The sequence below is a fragment of the Mastacembelus armatus genome, chromosome 3 (genome assembly GCF_900324485.2).
Source record: "Mastacembelus armatus chromosome 3, fMasArm1.2, whole genome shotgun sequence".
Classification (NCBI taxonomy): Eukaryota; Metazoa; Chordata; class Actinopteri; order Synbranchiformes; family Mastacembelidae; genus Mastacembelus; species Mastacembelus armatus.
In genome coordinates, this window is record NC_046635.1 from 23,088,164 (window position 1) to 23,103,370 (window position 15,207).

A 15,207-nucleotide genomic window follows, 5' to 3' on the forward strand; every position below is an offset into this window, starting at 1 on the left:
GTCCCCTCTGCGCTCCGGGGTAGATGATCCGTTCAAGTGAAAACGCCTTCACGTCAGCAAAAAAAATAAAAACAACAACAAAAAACAAACAACAAACAAAAAAACCAACGTCATCTGATGGTGACCCGCGCCGATGGTGGGATCAAAATATCAGAAATCCTTCTCAGGTTTCCCGCAGAGGTGACGCACATGGAGCCTGAGGGATAGTTAGTGCTGCGCCGTGCGTCCGGAGACCCGTCCCAACTTTACGCACTGAAGGAGAGACCCCTTAGAGAGCTACTGAAGAGTTTGCAGCCCAGCGTGTTCTCACTAATCCCTCTGGATTTACATTCCTGCCTTTAAAGTAGAGATTTAAAGCAACTAGCCCCCTGCCTGATGTGGGGGCGATGACGTGGGGTATGTAAAAGCATCAGCAACAACAATAAAATAGTAACTGTTGAATACTGCCCTCAATTCCAAAGATACTGTTTTTAAATTTCACATTTCTAAACTAAGTTTCAAAAGGTGAATCTAGTGGATATTCAGGCCTCGTGGGGGCGCTGTTGGATGCAGTAATGTCATAAATAAAATGAATGAGATAAAATTTTGGAATAAAAATATAAAAGAATAGGCAGAGCTGACTAATAATTAATGCACTACATGTAGAAAGGAGAAAAACGTAAAATCAAAATGATGAACATTTAAATATGCAGCTAATTAAACGCAGTCAATGACAGGCTAAATAAGAAAAGAATCAAATTGCAAAAGAAACCTGGATAAAAACTAAGGGAGAAAAGAATGAAAACTGCAACAAAAGAGTTAAGTAAGTATAATATTAGCCTAACATTCAATAAAATATTCAACTCTATCTTTGACCTTCAATCGAAAAGTGTTGAGGTGAGTGGAAGATCTTCTAGAAGTTCCATATATGGGCGTTAGAGAAGCTAAAGGCAGTTTCACCATGTTTGGATTTTATGTAGGGAACAACTAGTGGGCCACTGCCAACTTTTGAGATCTAGTGTGTCAATGCCAATCTTCATGCCATAGCAGAAGATCCCAGACCCATTTCAGCCCCAGACCACTTAGTGATTTATAAAAGGAGAAGGAATTTGAAATTGATTCTTTGACAAACTGGAATTTAGTGCCGAGTCTTGACAATTGTGGGTTTTGTCAGGAAAAGTCAGTAAGATGCAGTTGTCTGACAGCATCTCAGACCAGAGGCCTAAGCTCACTGCAAGGAATTGAGAAATCAAATCATATCTGAACACAAATTCTGACAGATGCTTAAAATCTGATCAAACTGCTATTCAAACTGCTACTCTGAGTTGAGGTATCCAAAAACCTTCAGACTTTCTTCTTTGACACCAAAGACACTTCCTTGACACTTTTTTAAAATCTTTTTTTATTGCAGGGCATGTTTGTAAACCACGTAGTGCATTTAGTCAGTGTATTGAATTAGCCTGGCCAGTGAAAGTATGTGGGAACCACTGCAATAGAGAAGCTTCTCCTCCGGCCTCAAAAGAGCCGGGCCAATCACCACCGTTTATCTGCAATGGGGCGGGTTTTGCGCTGCAGTCATCCAATCGGATTTAAACAAGCCTTGCCCATAAGCACTGATTCGTTCATAACATTGTTCAGTGTCCGAAGTCCATAAATCTTTCTACAACTGACTTTTGCTGTTTATTCCGTTCAAAAATATGCACAGAACTGGTGATAACACTGTGTATTCACGTTTTCACAACAAAACAACTAGGATGCCATAGCGTCTCTATGCTACCACACGCCATTCGCTGCTCTCATTGTCATTTAGCTTGTGTCATATCGTTTGCTTCTCTGCCTGGTTTATTCTGTATTCATTGGCCCGCCCCCTGGAAATCAATCTCAACAAGAGATTCCAGACTAATTTTTTGTATAGAATAGAAAAAGAGTTTGCTGGCCCGGCTCGTATTTAATAAGCTCATAACTTAATTATAACAAACTGCTTATTTAATAACTCAAATGTGAAAACAAATGTAAAAGCAGAATTCTAAACATGTTGACTTTCCTGGAATTTGCTGTGGCAGCAGACAGCCATTGTATTTTCTGTTATGCCAGTTTGAATTCTGCTGCAAAGTCTGAAAATAAACACAATAAACCTTTTAACACTCTGTCAGGTTTGGTGTAACACATGAGGCTGAGGGAGGAGGACTGAAAAACAAAAGAAGAAAGACTTTTAAAAATGGACTCCAAGTAGAGATCAGTTTTGTCTTGCATAATTATCCACTCATTTTTAATGTATTTCTTTACTTGCACAGCCTGACTGCTGAAGCTGCAGGCTTTTAGCACTGCCCATAGTGTTATTTGATTAAGCCACCGCTTTATGTAGAGAATGTGTATTTTCATATGGGACAGCTACCTTACTGTTAAACAGAGGCCAAGAAGATGATGCATTTGTATTCCTGAGTTATATGATTAATATAAAATATTAATACAAATTAAGAGTCTCTCAACCACTAAACTGAAATATTTTCTGTATGTGGACATTAAGAAAAAAAACTACAAAACTGTACTAATTGTGTATTAAATTGTAGTGACATATACAGTACATCTCAACAAGATGTGATGTAAAGTATTCTAATGTCATGTAAAAGTATTACATTTAAAAATGTCAGAAAGTAGAAAAACAATAATTTCATATTGAGCATTAACAACAAGAAGTCTATCTGAAATTAAAGACTGTGAGGGATTTAGTTGTCCCTGATTATAAGATAAACATTGTAGTAAGTTTTTATTCAATGACTTCGTTGCCAGTTGCATTTCTTAAGTTTCTGTGGGAAGTTTCTGATGAGTCCCTGGAAGAAATAAAATGGTATTCCATTGTTGAGAAAGCAAACCTGACCAATAGTCACCTCAGTGAGAAGCACGGCATAGTGGTCAGTGGATGATCAGGCAGTGTTCTGTACTCGGTGGTCTCTTACACCGTTTATTCCCCACGGTGTATGGGGTTCTTGGCCATTGTTCAATAGAAACAGCTGGTTTTGTTCACCACAAATGAATCATGCTAGAAATACACAGACACTCACACACATACTGTATAAAGTCATGCACACAGTACCTGGGTCTACCACATCAAATTAAGCTGCACAGTCAGTCGCGTTTGGCTCAATTCCCTCCAGAATCAAATAAAATCATAAAATACATAAAGAAACATTATTAGAGAACCACAGCAATGGGCAGCTATTGAAATGGTGCTCTCTGTGCCGTTATTACGAGCACGCAAGCCATGGCTTCTCCTGTTCCCACGAAAGAAAGACTCCTTTCTCAGTTTACTTTAGTTGTGGTTTTTGTTTGGTGTTTGTCTATGTGTATTTAGCCAGACTGGAAGAAATGTGTTTTTCATTGAGGGCTGGGGCCACATTCTACATCATTACCAACTTCTTGTCATTCATGGATAAAAGTGCCCAATTGTGAAACACACAAAAGAAAAGGCATTATGCAAAACTGTCCCACAGGAGTTAGAAGGGAATTCAGACTTGTGGAATAAAATGAAAATAGCTGTGTTGTTGTTCACCTTTTAGTAACTATACAGTATAGTTCTTACATTTACTGCTCACTCATTTCATCGTTAAATTTAATGTGTACTAGTAACGTAATTATTGGCTGCATTTACTATAGGTAAATATATTTCAATGACAAGGCTTTATAGGTGGGATTCTAATCAAAAACTGATTTGCACAGTAATGAAAAAAAAGGCAGCGCCTTAAAAAAAAGGGGGAAAGTTTAGATTTTCTAGAGCAGTTTTCCTAAATATGAACACAGCCAGAACAGATCAGTCAAACTACTCTATTTAATTAAGTGAAACACTTCCATGTCAGAACAGAATGAATAGCAGAAATATTTGGAATATTTTATACAAAAAGGTCAAAGATTTAAAATCAGTGTGACTAATTCTATTTCTTCATAATGTATTTTGTCTTTGGAGTCCATCATGATCCCGCCACTGGACAAGTAACATTTTCCAGTTTCTATGTTGGCAAAAGAATAAAATCTCCTCTCCCTCACAAAATACAAGTCTCATAAGCTCATGTCATTGAGCTGCACAAAGATAATTTATACCAAGTGTCCTCAGAAGTAACCTATCTGTATCTCATAGACATGAATCATCATCTGCCTGTTTTCATCATTTATTAATAATTTCAATCTTCCACAGCCATCAGCCACAGTTCCATTGACCGATGTCTGTGATAAAATAGTGCAAATAGATCTATAAAATAAACCTGTCCTCAGTTTCCACGTCTTCCAATTGGAAATGTTGCTACAACTGCTTTTATTGCAGTTCTGTTGCTCAGAAACAGAGTTTCACAAATGTAAGTGTTGCATACCCCAGCAATCACAGCAAATACCTAACTGTTCAAGACAAACAACACAGAAGTCATCCATCAGTGTTAGAACAGGTCATTTGGAAGGCAAATCTACTTTGTAATATGCCTTATATTGCACAACCATAATGTTTTGATGTTGATTTGTGTTTATCAGAGACAGAAGTTAATAAATTGACTTTGTGGGTGACCTTTGGTCAATGTGTTGGCTTGCTTCTACTTTTTTTTTTTTCCCCCTGAAGAAACAGTGATGAATTTAGCAAAACCTGTTCTTTAACAACGAAAGATATCACCTTTAAAAGTTTCTATTGAGTCTCATTGTTACATTTTGTCAAGAGCTGAGGTTAAGGTGTCGCGTAGTACATGCCTTGTTCCAGCGGTCTCACATAAACATGGACCCGGGGCCTGTGCTCCACCGGGACACAGTATGAACTTGTAAAAACACAGCAGCATCACCTCTTACTCTTTCATGAAATTCAAACTGGAAAAAGTAGATTTCTTTCCTGCTCACAAAAAGAGAGAGATGTGACACTAGAGATGTGACACAGACGGTGGAAAATGATTTTTGGTTTACTTTACAAGGTTTTGTCCTCCCACCTTCTAACTGGTTCAACATCTGACTTTCAGCTTGAGTTGCAGGGCTCTTTGAGAAAAGGTCTTCTTTATCACCCTCGCAGATTAAACTTGGGAAAATGGATGAGAATCTCTCCTCATCTGCACAGGTAACATGAAAGAAGCATGGGACCTCAAATCTAGTCAACAGTGCACTTTCACACAGTGAAACTCTAGCAGCCTAATATATGGAACTGGACAATAAAGTAGCAACAGTTAGCTCAAACCTCAGCATTATCAATGGATAATGCTGAGGTGAATGGATTCCTTAGAGAATCAGGCTTGCCACCATGTTATAGCACTGAAGAAGAGATCCTAAAGACTCTTAAGAGATCAGTGAAATATGGTCACTCTTCTTCAAATCTCTTCTAAACTAGGTGATAAAACATGTGACAAACTTAATATGGACATTTCATCAGAGACTACAAGCTCTTACTGAATGTTTTCAACAAGCATTTCCTATAATCCATCAAGGACATGGCTTTAGACAGAGACAATGACAAAGTTGTATTGAGGACAACAGAGGTTTCCCCTGCAATATTTGGGAATTTTGTCTCCTCAGAAACTCAAAAACTAAGGATGGTCATAGTCAGGATACATTCATTTCATCATCTCACATAAATCCTGACTGTCTGTACCAAAACCACATTTGAGGTCATTCATCATTTAAACTGGAAATATCTGGAAGCCTGGTATTGTGGTTCTTACATTGCCATCAGAGGCTGGTTTCACTTGATTACAGCTTAGATCTATCTAACTGTCAAACTTTAGATAGACATCTCCATTTATCTGTTGCACAATGCTATTTAGTTCTTGGCTATTGAAAGTAGGACATTTCTGTGAATTCTGGGTAAATTCTGACTTCATTCAAGCTAAAAACATGGCTGACTAGATCCAGCCCCCTTCCCTCCTGCTGAAAACGAATGCCTCCTGGAAGAATCAGTTTGTGTTTCAAAACACCAGGTGAAAAGGGAGAAAGTAAGTGCAGACGCAGACAGGCTGGTAAATCAAGTGTAACAGTTTGTTACTGAAAACAAAACAAGACTTACTCCAAGTCCAGGGAGGCCAAACCAGGCAGGGGAGAACAGGTGAAGTCGGAGTCCAAATGAAGGTCAAAGACATGCATAGAGTTCAAGCAATAAATCCAGCATTGGAGGCGAGAAGCAGAATCCAACAATCAAACTCATTCCAAACAAACAACTCAACTGTGGTGAGCAGCTACAGCCCAGCCAGGAAACAAAGAAAGCAAGTGTGTAGCAGGGGAACTAATCAGGTAGGTATAGACTGGGTGTGGTGGGTGTGATGGGTGTGGCAGTCAGGACAGGGCAGAAAATCTGGAGACACCTGCAAACCGGATCGGCACTGACAGTCCAAAGTGGAGAACAGAGAAGGCCTGTGACATACTCGGGGAAAGTCAGTGAAGAATGTAAAACACTCTAAAAACTTCCCACTGCCCACTCCACATCAGCAAACCACTAATAATGTTTTTGTCTTTCTTTTTTTTCACAAACTATATTTTGGAGCCACTGGTCAGAAAGTGTCACTAGCTTTTATGTTGGAAAAATAGGTCTTAATTTGAAGTTAACCTTGGGGTATGGTGGTTAACGTTTTAGATTTAATATAAGTCAGTCTTTATTTCTGTGGAGCTGGTTCCTTTATCTCTAAATCCTCAACGCTGATATATAAGATATGACACTGTGGCAACAGGTCCTCCTTGCATAGAGCTCTTTATATATTCAATCCATGTAATGGTGGAGAAATGATAGAAACTCACTCTGCTGTTGTCCTAACCTCCACACAATCATCTCGTCTTTCAGGATAAATTGCCTTAATGAAAGGCTGGTTTCCTGCTAAAAGCTTTGACCACAGCTCAAACCAGTGCTCAGTGAGTGAATTGATGGTGCCATTTTGCCCCCTTTGAGGACTGTCGCCCCTACTTTACCTGGATAAGCTCCTATGATTTATAGTTTGTCGAAAATGCTTGTAAGAAAGTTTCTCTTGCTCCCACAGGTGCACCCAGCAGTCGGCAGCTGAAAGCACAGACTCTCAGCTCAGCAGACATGCACCAAAGCTGTGTCAGCTGGATTTGATTCAGCTGGCTGCATGATGACATGATAAAATAGTCTTCATCAGGAAACTTGCCTGAATGAATACATTTTTAAAAATAAAAAAATAAATAAAAAAGAGCAACACATGCAAAACTCAAACCTTATCAAACTAATATTTTAGGTAAAATAAAAAAAAAAATGTCACAGTGCTCTCTAAGATATGCAGTGCAGCAGCACATCAGTACTGCGTTATCGCTAAAGTAAAAAAAGAGGAGCAAATGTTGCAATAGCAAACAGTCTCTGGTGATAAGTATCATTCTTATTCCGAAACTGGAAAGGAAATTTATGTTTTACTGAAAAAAAATCACTGTCCCACCTGTGACCTTCATCGTTCATGTCAATGATGCTTAAAGTGTAAAGGTGTACTTTGATAAATGATGATGTGTGTAATCTGTGGTAGGTGTGTTAACCATCGGTTACATCCTATCGGTCACGGAGTGGGGATCCCACTGCAGTAGCACTGTGGTCCAGTCATGCAGAGACAGCTCACACTTTGTGTGTGTTCAGTGATCGGTTTAATGGGGTACAAATGGTGGTTATGTCTGGAATGTCTCCGACACAGTCATGACCTCCTCAGACAGGAGGGATTACAAGCTGTGGGAGAGAACGGACTTTCTTTCTTCACACACTGGGCAGATTCTGTGGTCAGACCCACTGAGCAGCATCACGGGCCACAGGAAAAAAAAAAAGGTCTATGAAGCTACACACCCTGAATGACTGGTCTGCTTTTGTCTCTTTGCATCAGAATCTTTATAACATCCTCCTCCATTACAAGTAAGATTTAACACCAAACCTATATTAAATTATAGCACTACAGGTTTTTTTCAAAACTCCATTACTCGGCACAGCATGCTGTTTTTGCATTGAACTTCCACCATTCATCATCACAGCAGAAATCAGAGCCCTACCCCTGGCAGTGATCTACCCCTTTAGCTAAATGGGACCACATGCAGACCAGCATCAAATATACAACAATGAAAAAGTGCATATTTGGAACTCTGTTCCCCTAGCTGACTTTTAACTTATATGCTGCCAGCCCGTCGTGGGGAACAGAATGGGGAAAACGTGTAAATCTCCTCAGTGAAACTGTGAATTAAGCAGCTCTGAAAAGATAATGTGAAAGCCTTGTCATGAATCAGGCTGTGCAGTCAGGCTGCACCATACCTAGCACAGCTGTGTGGCCTGGAACAAACATTCCTGCATGCAGTAACACACACAGATGGTGGTCGAACACACACAATGGAAAAGACAGGATTATTCATCATTCTATTCACACTCGAGGGAAATATTTTCTGTCTTAACTGACTTTTGAGGTGACGTCTCACCAAAGGGAACAGAGACGGGGTGACTAATGGGGCATGGCGCCATGTTTTTTCTCTCAGTAATGGCACTGAGCTGAAATCAAGGTCTGCTCACTGTCCAGCCAGCACCAGGCTTCCCAAGGTAATTGCCACACTTTAATTAAATGGACACTCTTCCTAGGAACCCCGAGCTAATCACATCAACTGGATAAATAATGATGACAGGCAATTCTAATTAGAGGTGCTCACTAAATCTTATTGCCTGTATGTGAGGTCTTGCTACCACCGTATTAGCATGCATTCTGTATATGTGTGTAGGGTGTGTTAGACAAGGTGAAATATCGCAAGGGATCTAAAACTGCATAAACAAAAATAGCTGGTATTTTATTGCCTGCAACACCCAGCTTCAGAGCAAAGAAATGCTTTAGAAGGTATTTGTACTACTCGTAATTGCTGTCGGTATTTAAAAGGCTGCACGCAATCATAAGAAAAAGAAAACACAACATTGAGATGACTGTGTGGTATTTAATCGGTGCCCAGAGCACAGATTAAAAAGAGTGGCCACAAAGATGAAACACTGGATGAAACCTGGTGTCATCCAGAGTCAGACACTGTAGCTGTGATGCTGCTAAAAATGATGCAAAGACTGTACATTTATTTAGGTAGAGTTTAATGTACTGTTAGTAATGTTGTGATACTTTTATTTATACTTCTACTCCTGCACATTTCAAAGGGAATATAGTGTGAGTTGTTAGCAGTTCATTCAGGTTTTCATTTACGTTATTATGGACCCAATGAAATAAAACTATGAAATATGTCTGCAGAGTCAGTAGTTTAACTTTTGATACTTTAGGTACATTTTGTTGATAATGCTATAACTTAACTTATGTTGTCGAGGGATTTACAATCCACATTACAATCAACTGGTTGCCACAAGACTTGATTAGCTCTGTTTATGAAGAATTATTAATATCGCTGAAAATACCTGTTGTTTTACTGGTTCCTTGAACTCACCTCACTAACAGAATCCATGCTAAAAATATAAGACACACCCATGGTCACGGACCCAAATAAAACATGACCTTCCATAATTTCTTTTATGAAGATAACTAAGCACCGTGCAGACAAACTTTTGCAATCCATCTTAGATATGTGAGGTGCAATATAAACAAACTGGGCCTCAGGCAGCAAATAAATTCTTCAGTCCTTAACAAAGCAGGCTTTATTGTACAAAACAGGCAGTTTGGTAATGGGTGAGAAGAGGTGAGTTCAAAACTGTAATGGTACCAGTAAGCAGGAACAGATGGAGACAAGGGGCAAACTTCTTGTGGCAAAGTCCTCAAATTGCTCTGTGTAAAGGTTTGGTGTTTTTCTTCGGCGCTCTTTATAGTTCCCTGTAAAATTGGGGTTTGTGATGGTCGTCATCGTGGTAAAATGCAGAATGCAAACACCAAGGAAGTTATGTCATTAACAAACGATGTGAACAAGCAGTGACTAATTAAGAGCATTTGATCTTGTTAATCTAAAGCATCTGATGATGAGAGATAGCTTACTGCATGAAGAGGTACAGTAACTATTGTTTGTTAAAAACCAACAGCAGATGTCTGTAACACAATATAACTTTCTAACTCAAACCTAAAGTATGAAAAACTTGAATAATCATACATCATAAAACTTCACCAATTCATGATCTTCAAGCAATTCAGAAGCTTTCCTATGGGAATAGAAATACATGTCATTTGTTTATCCTTATTTACCAAATTACTAAAACAAACGTGTGCAACAATTGTCTATAAAAAATGCGAATTCGTTCATTTCTTGTCTTGTACTGTGACTTTCCAGTGTTAAAATTGCAGATTTACAGAATTATTACCAGCTGTTGTTAAGAATACAGAGAGATATAACTAATTCATTGACTGTTCATGCCATTGTCTCTAATCATCAGGCTGTTGCTTGTTTCACTCTCATTTTTTTTTTAGCAACACACCATACTTGCCTTAGAAGAAGGTTCTCTGTGCCAGACAGCAAATAAAGAGAGGAAATAAGGGATTTTCCAGCTCTGTCAAAATGAAAAAGTAATCCACGAGTGAATGAATTAAACACCACAGAAAGTGAATTTGACATCTATTGTACCTGCGTTTGTTGAATGCCTGGGTGTGTAAATGTCTGTGGTCTGTATCCCTGTGTTCACCGCCCACCATGACACTGAGCAAATGCAGAGAAAAGGTTAATAGTGAACAAAGGGGTTAACAGGATCTGGACCGGTTCTTTCAGATCTGTAGGAACATAGTCCCGAAAATAGACACACGTCTGTCTTGCTAAGTGCCTGATTAAACAAGAACAATTCAATTCAACTTATTGTCTTTGGCTGGTATCTCTGTGTGACACATGCACATCATTAGTGCCATGCCTTTGATCCGAGACTCCTGATTGAGAAGTTATTGTCATCAAATATGCCTGAAAGATCCAGTAATGAGCCATGATCTTCATTTAATTCAAAACAACATCTTGTGCAGATAGTAAGCACTAAATAATAGAGCCCATACACACCGGCTGCTTGAAGAAATCAAATCATACTTAATGATTTGTTTTCTTTTTTCAGTAAATAACACTTTATAAACTCTCCAACCTGATCTTCTGGGCATCACATGTGGAGACTGAAATCTTTCCCATAACATCATTGTCACATAATCATCTGACTTCCATTATTGGTTTACTCCTATTTATTTATTTCCCCTGGCAGGCGAACAGAGCCGAGGTGACGCAAATTTGACAGGGCCTGCTGGCTGGGAGTGGTGCGTACACGGAGCAGGCTGTTAGGCCTGAGGACATCGACTCAGTGGAGTAAGAAAACATGGTTCATACTGATGCAATAGAAAATGTATAGATTCAGTACAACTGAAGGTAACTTTTCTGTCACAGTTAACTATTGAACAGAACATAAATGTAATAATGATGTAATAAATTCATGGAATAATGTGAAATTATGTAAAAGACTGTAGTTTCTTTACTCAAACTATATCAAATAAGGTGTGTTGCTGGTTTTGGACTATGCTGGCATCTAAGCATTGAATACCAAGTATTGTTTTGTTTTGTTTTTTTAAAGGATGATGGAAAATAAGGCTTCAGTTTATGAAATGCAGCTAGTCCTTGAATGTGAGTCCTTGCATCCTTGAAGCTCCACTAATAGCAGCCTTTCACAGCATCCTCAAATCCTCCCAACATTTCAAGGAGTTCAAAAATGTATTTCGTGCAGAAGAGTCCGTCAGCAAACACAGCAATGGAGATAGAAACAAGTGTCATGTGTTTTTGCTTAACATTGCCTGGCCTATTGTTTACACAGAGAAGAAAGCGGCACACTGGGTCCAGCTGCTCTGGAATATTCAGGCCCTCTGGTCTTTAACACATTGTCATTGTAGTTTGTAGGCCTCATCCAGGCCTCCTTGCAGCTGTATTCATGCACCATGCTGTCCCCCTGAATGCACAGCAGGGACTGCTTGTTGTGGTGGAGATGTCTATGAATATACTACGTATCGTTTACCAACTCTTGTGTTTCCAGCACATTCTGACTCTTTCAGCAGCTTTTATCACCTTCTACAGTTAACAGTGTTTGGCATATGGGGGCAGGTGATTCTTACTGTTTTTACTTTTTGAGGTATTTTAACTTTTTCTCATCCTGGACTGACATTGAAATCTTTGTGGTTAAACAAACTGAAATAATTCAGTACCATTATATTATTTTGAGATCAAATGAGCAGGATGCTGCAGTTTTTACTAGGGCAGGGTGAATATGATGTTGCTTCATAGTTCTGGGGTGGAGGGTCCCAGAGTGGATAATTGATTTTTCACAGATCTTTTTTTTTGTTGTTGTTTTGGAGCAAGTTTTTGGATTTTCTGGGGGAAAAATGAAATCCTTCCTGTTCAGTGATTATTAGAAAATGGGAATAGGATCAATAGAAAATGAAATAAAACTGCATAGGTAATTTACATATTAACTAAAAAAACATGAATCCTGTCTTCAGTTACTTTGTGGAAAGTGATACATAAAGTGAACATAAACTTCAATGGCCTCTAAATGCCAAGAATTTCTGTGCACTCCCTAGCGCCTTTATGAAATGTATTTGTTGCATTGTATGGGTAAGTGGGCCTTCACAAACCCGTGAGTCTTAACCTGATTACTTTTTTTATATTCATCTCTCACTTTAATACTCCAAGCAACCCAAAGTACCTGTCTACTTTGATCCAGCTGGCATTTGATCCAGCGCTGATGAACTCGAGACCTCTGACCTTGCCGTGATTTCAGGACCCAGAGCAACCTGAGATGGAGGGGTTAAAGTTCTGAGCTGGCACAAGGGGGCGTGAAAGCTGGTCTAACCATGACAGAGCATTCATTTATCATGGTCACACACAGCTCTAATAAAATAAGGAAAATCTGGTCTCAGCTTTGGTTCTCTGATCCTCCACCCGGTCTGTATTGAGGTCCAGATGTGAAGGCTGGCCATGAACTTGTTCCCTCACACACACACACACACACACACACACACACACACACACACACATCCCTGTAACTGAATTTGATTTGTTTTGCTGTGACCTGGTTCTTGCTGGTCCAAATAACAGTGTTCTCAACACGAAAACTGTGTTTAACACTTTCCATTTTAAATGCTGTACCTCAGATATCCACTAGAGGGCAACATTTAAGCTGTTTTATTATGAACTATAGTCAGTTTTAATAGTTACCATGTTTGTTTAAAGTATATTATTAAAAACAAAAACAGTGCCCTAAAATCTAATATATTCATCACTAAACTGTAACTGACTGTAAATCATAGTCTTCCTCAGTAGGCTTATGTCAATTTCATGATGCATATATTGTATATAATACAAATTTGATTAGTTATGTTAACAGTAAGTCACTGACTATATGTTGCAGTATTTCCAATGATACTTAAAATTAAAATTTTCAAATTTGATTAAATACAGTACAATTTTGCTTATGTTGGTACAGTAACTCCATGAGAACTATACAAGTATATGCACAAGTTTTCAAAAAAGAATGTATACATTGGCACAAATAGCATTGAACCAAAAAAAGGCAAAGTGACAGGAACCAAAACGCACATGGACAGGCAGGCTGGCAGATAAGTTCAACAGTTTAATAACAGATGAAAAACACAAAAGGATTACCGAGTTAGGCGAACCAGAGGCAGATTCTGGGTCCAAATGGAGGTTGAAGACATGCAATTGGTCCCACTCAAGCAATTTATCCAGGGGAGCAGGCGATGGGCTATGAGAGGCCGTTGAATCAGCGGTGTCCAAATTCATGAAAATGCTAAAACATACAAGCTACTATTGAAGCTAATGTAATTTGTTCATAAACAATTTGAACAACTTATCCTGAGGTGAACATGAAAATCAAATACCATGGCAATCCATCCAGCTGTTATATATTTTATAATGAACCACAGATGTCAGCCACTGATAGAACTAGAGTAAAAGGAATTAGCCTGTACAAAATAGCATGGTAATCCATACAGTAGACAATTTTTCACTCAAAAATCAAAAACAACTGTACTGACATTGGATTGCCATGAATTCTTCTGCAAACTAACAGCAAATGCCTGCTTTCTCCTCAGATAAAAGCAGGTGTACCGTGATAGGCTGTAAATGTCAGATCGTGGGTCTAGTGAAGGCAAGTGAAGCGACATCAGACCACAGGAGTGAGTCACGACTGCATCCTGCAGTGCAGTGTGGAAGAAAGTTTGAACTCTGTCAGGCAGGAGATCGTTAGTCTCTAAATCATGAGCCACATTCAGTGGTCAACAATGACTCCTCTGTTAATGTTTTAGAGCAAACAAACTATACAGTTTCCCCACATAAGCCAGCAGGGATGGATGTGCCCCCTCACAAATGAACAAAACTTGGTCAGTGTTCCCTAACTTCAGCACAGGCTTCAACATGGTAGATTGTTTTTTATATCTGTTCATATATCAATAAGCTACTCATATTTGTTTACACGTGTATCCCCAGGTGCCCAGTTGTAAATGTAAAAAAAAAAAAAAAAAAAAAAAAACTTACTGTGATCCAGATGTTCTGCAGATTTTTCCAGAAGGTCAGAGGTCAAATGGTCCATTGAAAAGGTCTACTGGGTAAACCTAAGAGCATCCTGTAGGAGGATAAACACCAGCCTGAAACATTTTTCACAACCTGGCAATTTGACAAATGTTCTTATTTATTGATGAAATTTATCTATAAAGCTGCGATAGACTGGTGACCTGTCCAGGGTGTAGCCCTGCCTTCCAGCCCAAAGACAGCTGGGATAGGCTCCAGCAGATCCCTGTGACCCTGGTTAAGGAATAAGTGGGTATAGATAATGAATGGATGAATGGATAAAGCATCAGAAATACAATTTATTACTGAACAGATATTTGTTTGTTTTGCCTTCATTACTTGACATTTTATGAAACAGTGTTAAATGTTCAGTTTCTGTGAAAATGATGCTGGGAGTTTGTTTGCAACAGTAGCCGAGTCTCTGCAGGCACACACACACACAGCCCAGAGACTCCTCTACAGATAGATCAACAAAATCTAATTTACTTAGCCTCTCCCAGAAGAGTGGGCAGATCAGAGGAATGAAGAGAAAGAAGCATGTCTGTATCAAATGGTTTACAGCCTCATGCCAGGATCTTTATTTCACATTATTTACACTAAACAGGATGTGCTGTATTTTGTGCTTTCATGTTTTAAGGATTTTATCCCCAAGCACCACAGACACATCCTGGGAAAAGATTTGTTCAAATTCATTTACTCGGTTTTTCTGTTTTTTGAAGATTTCTTTTTTTCATTATA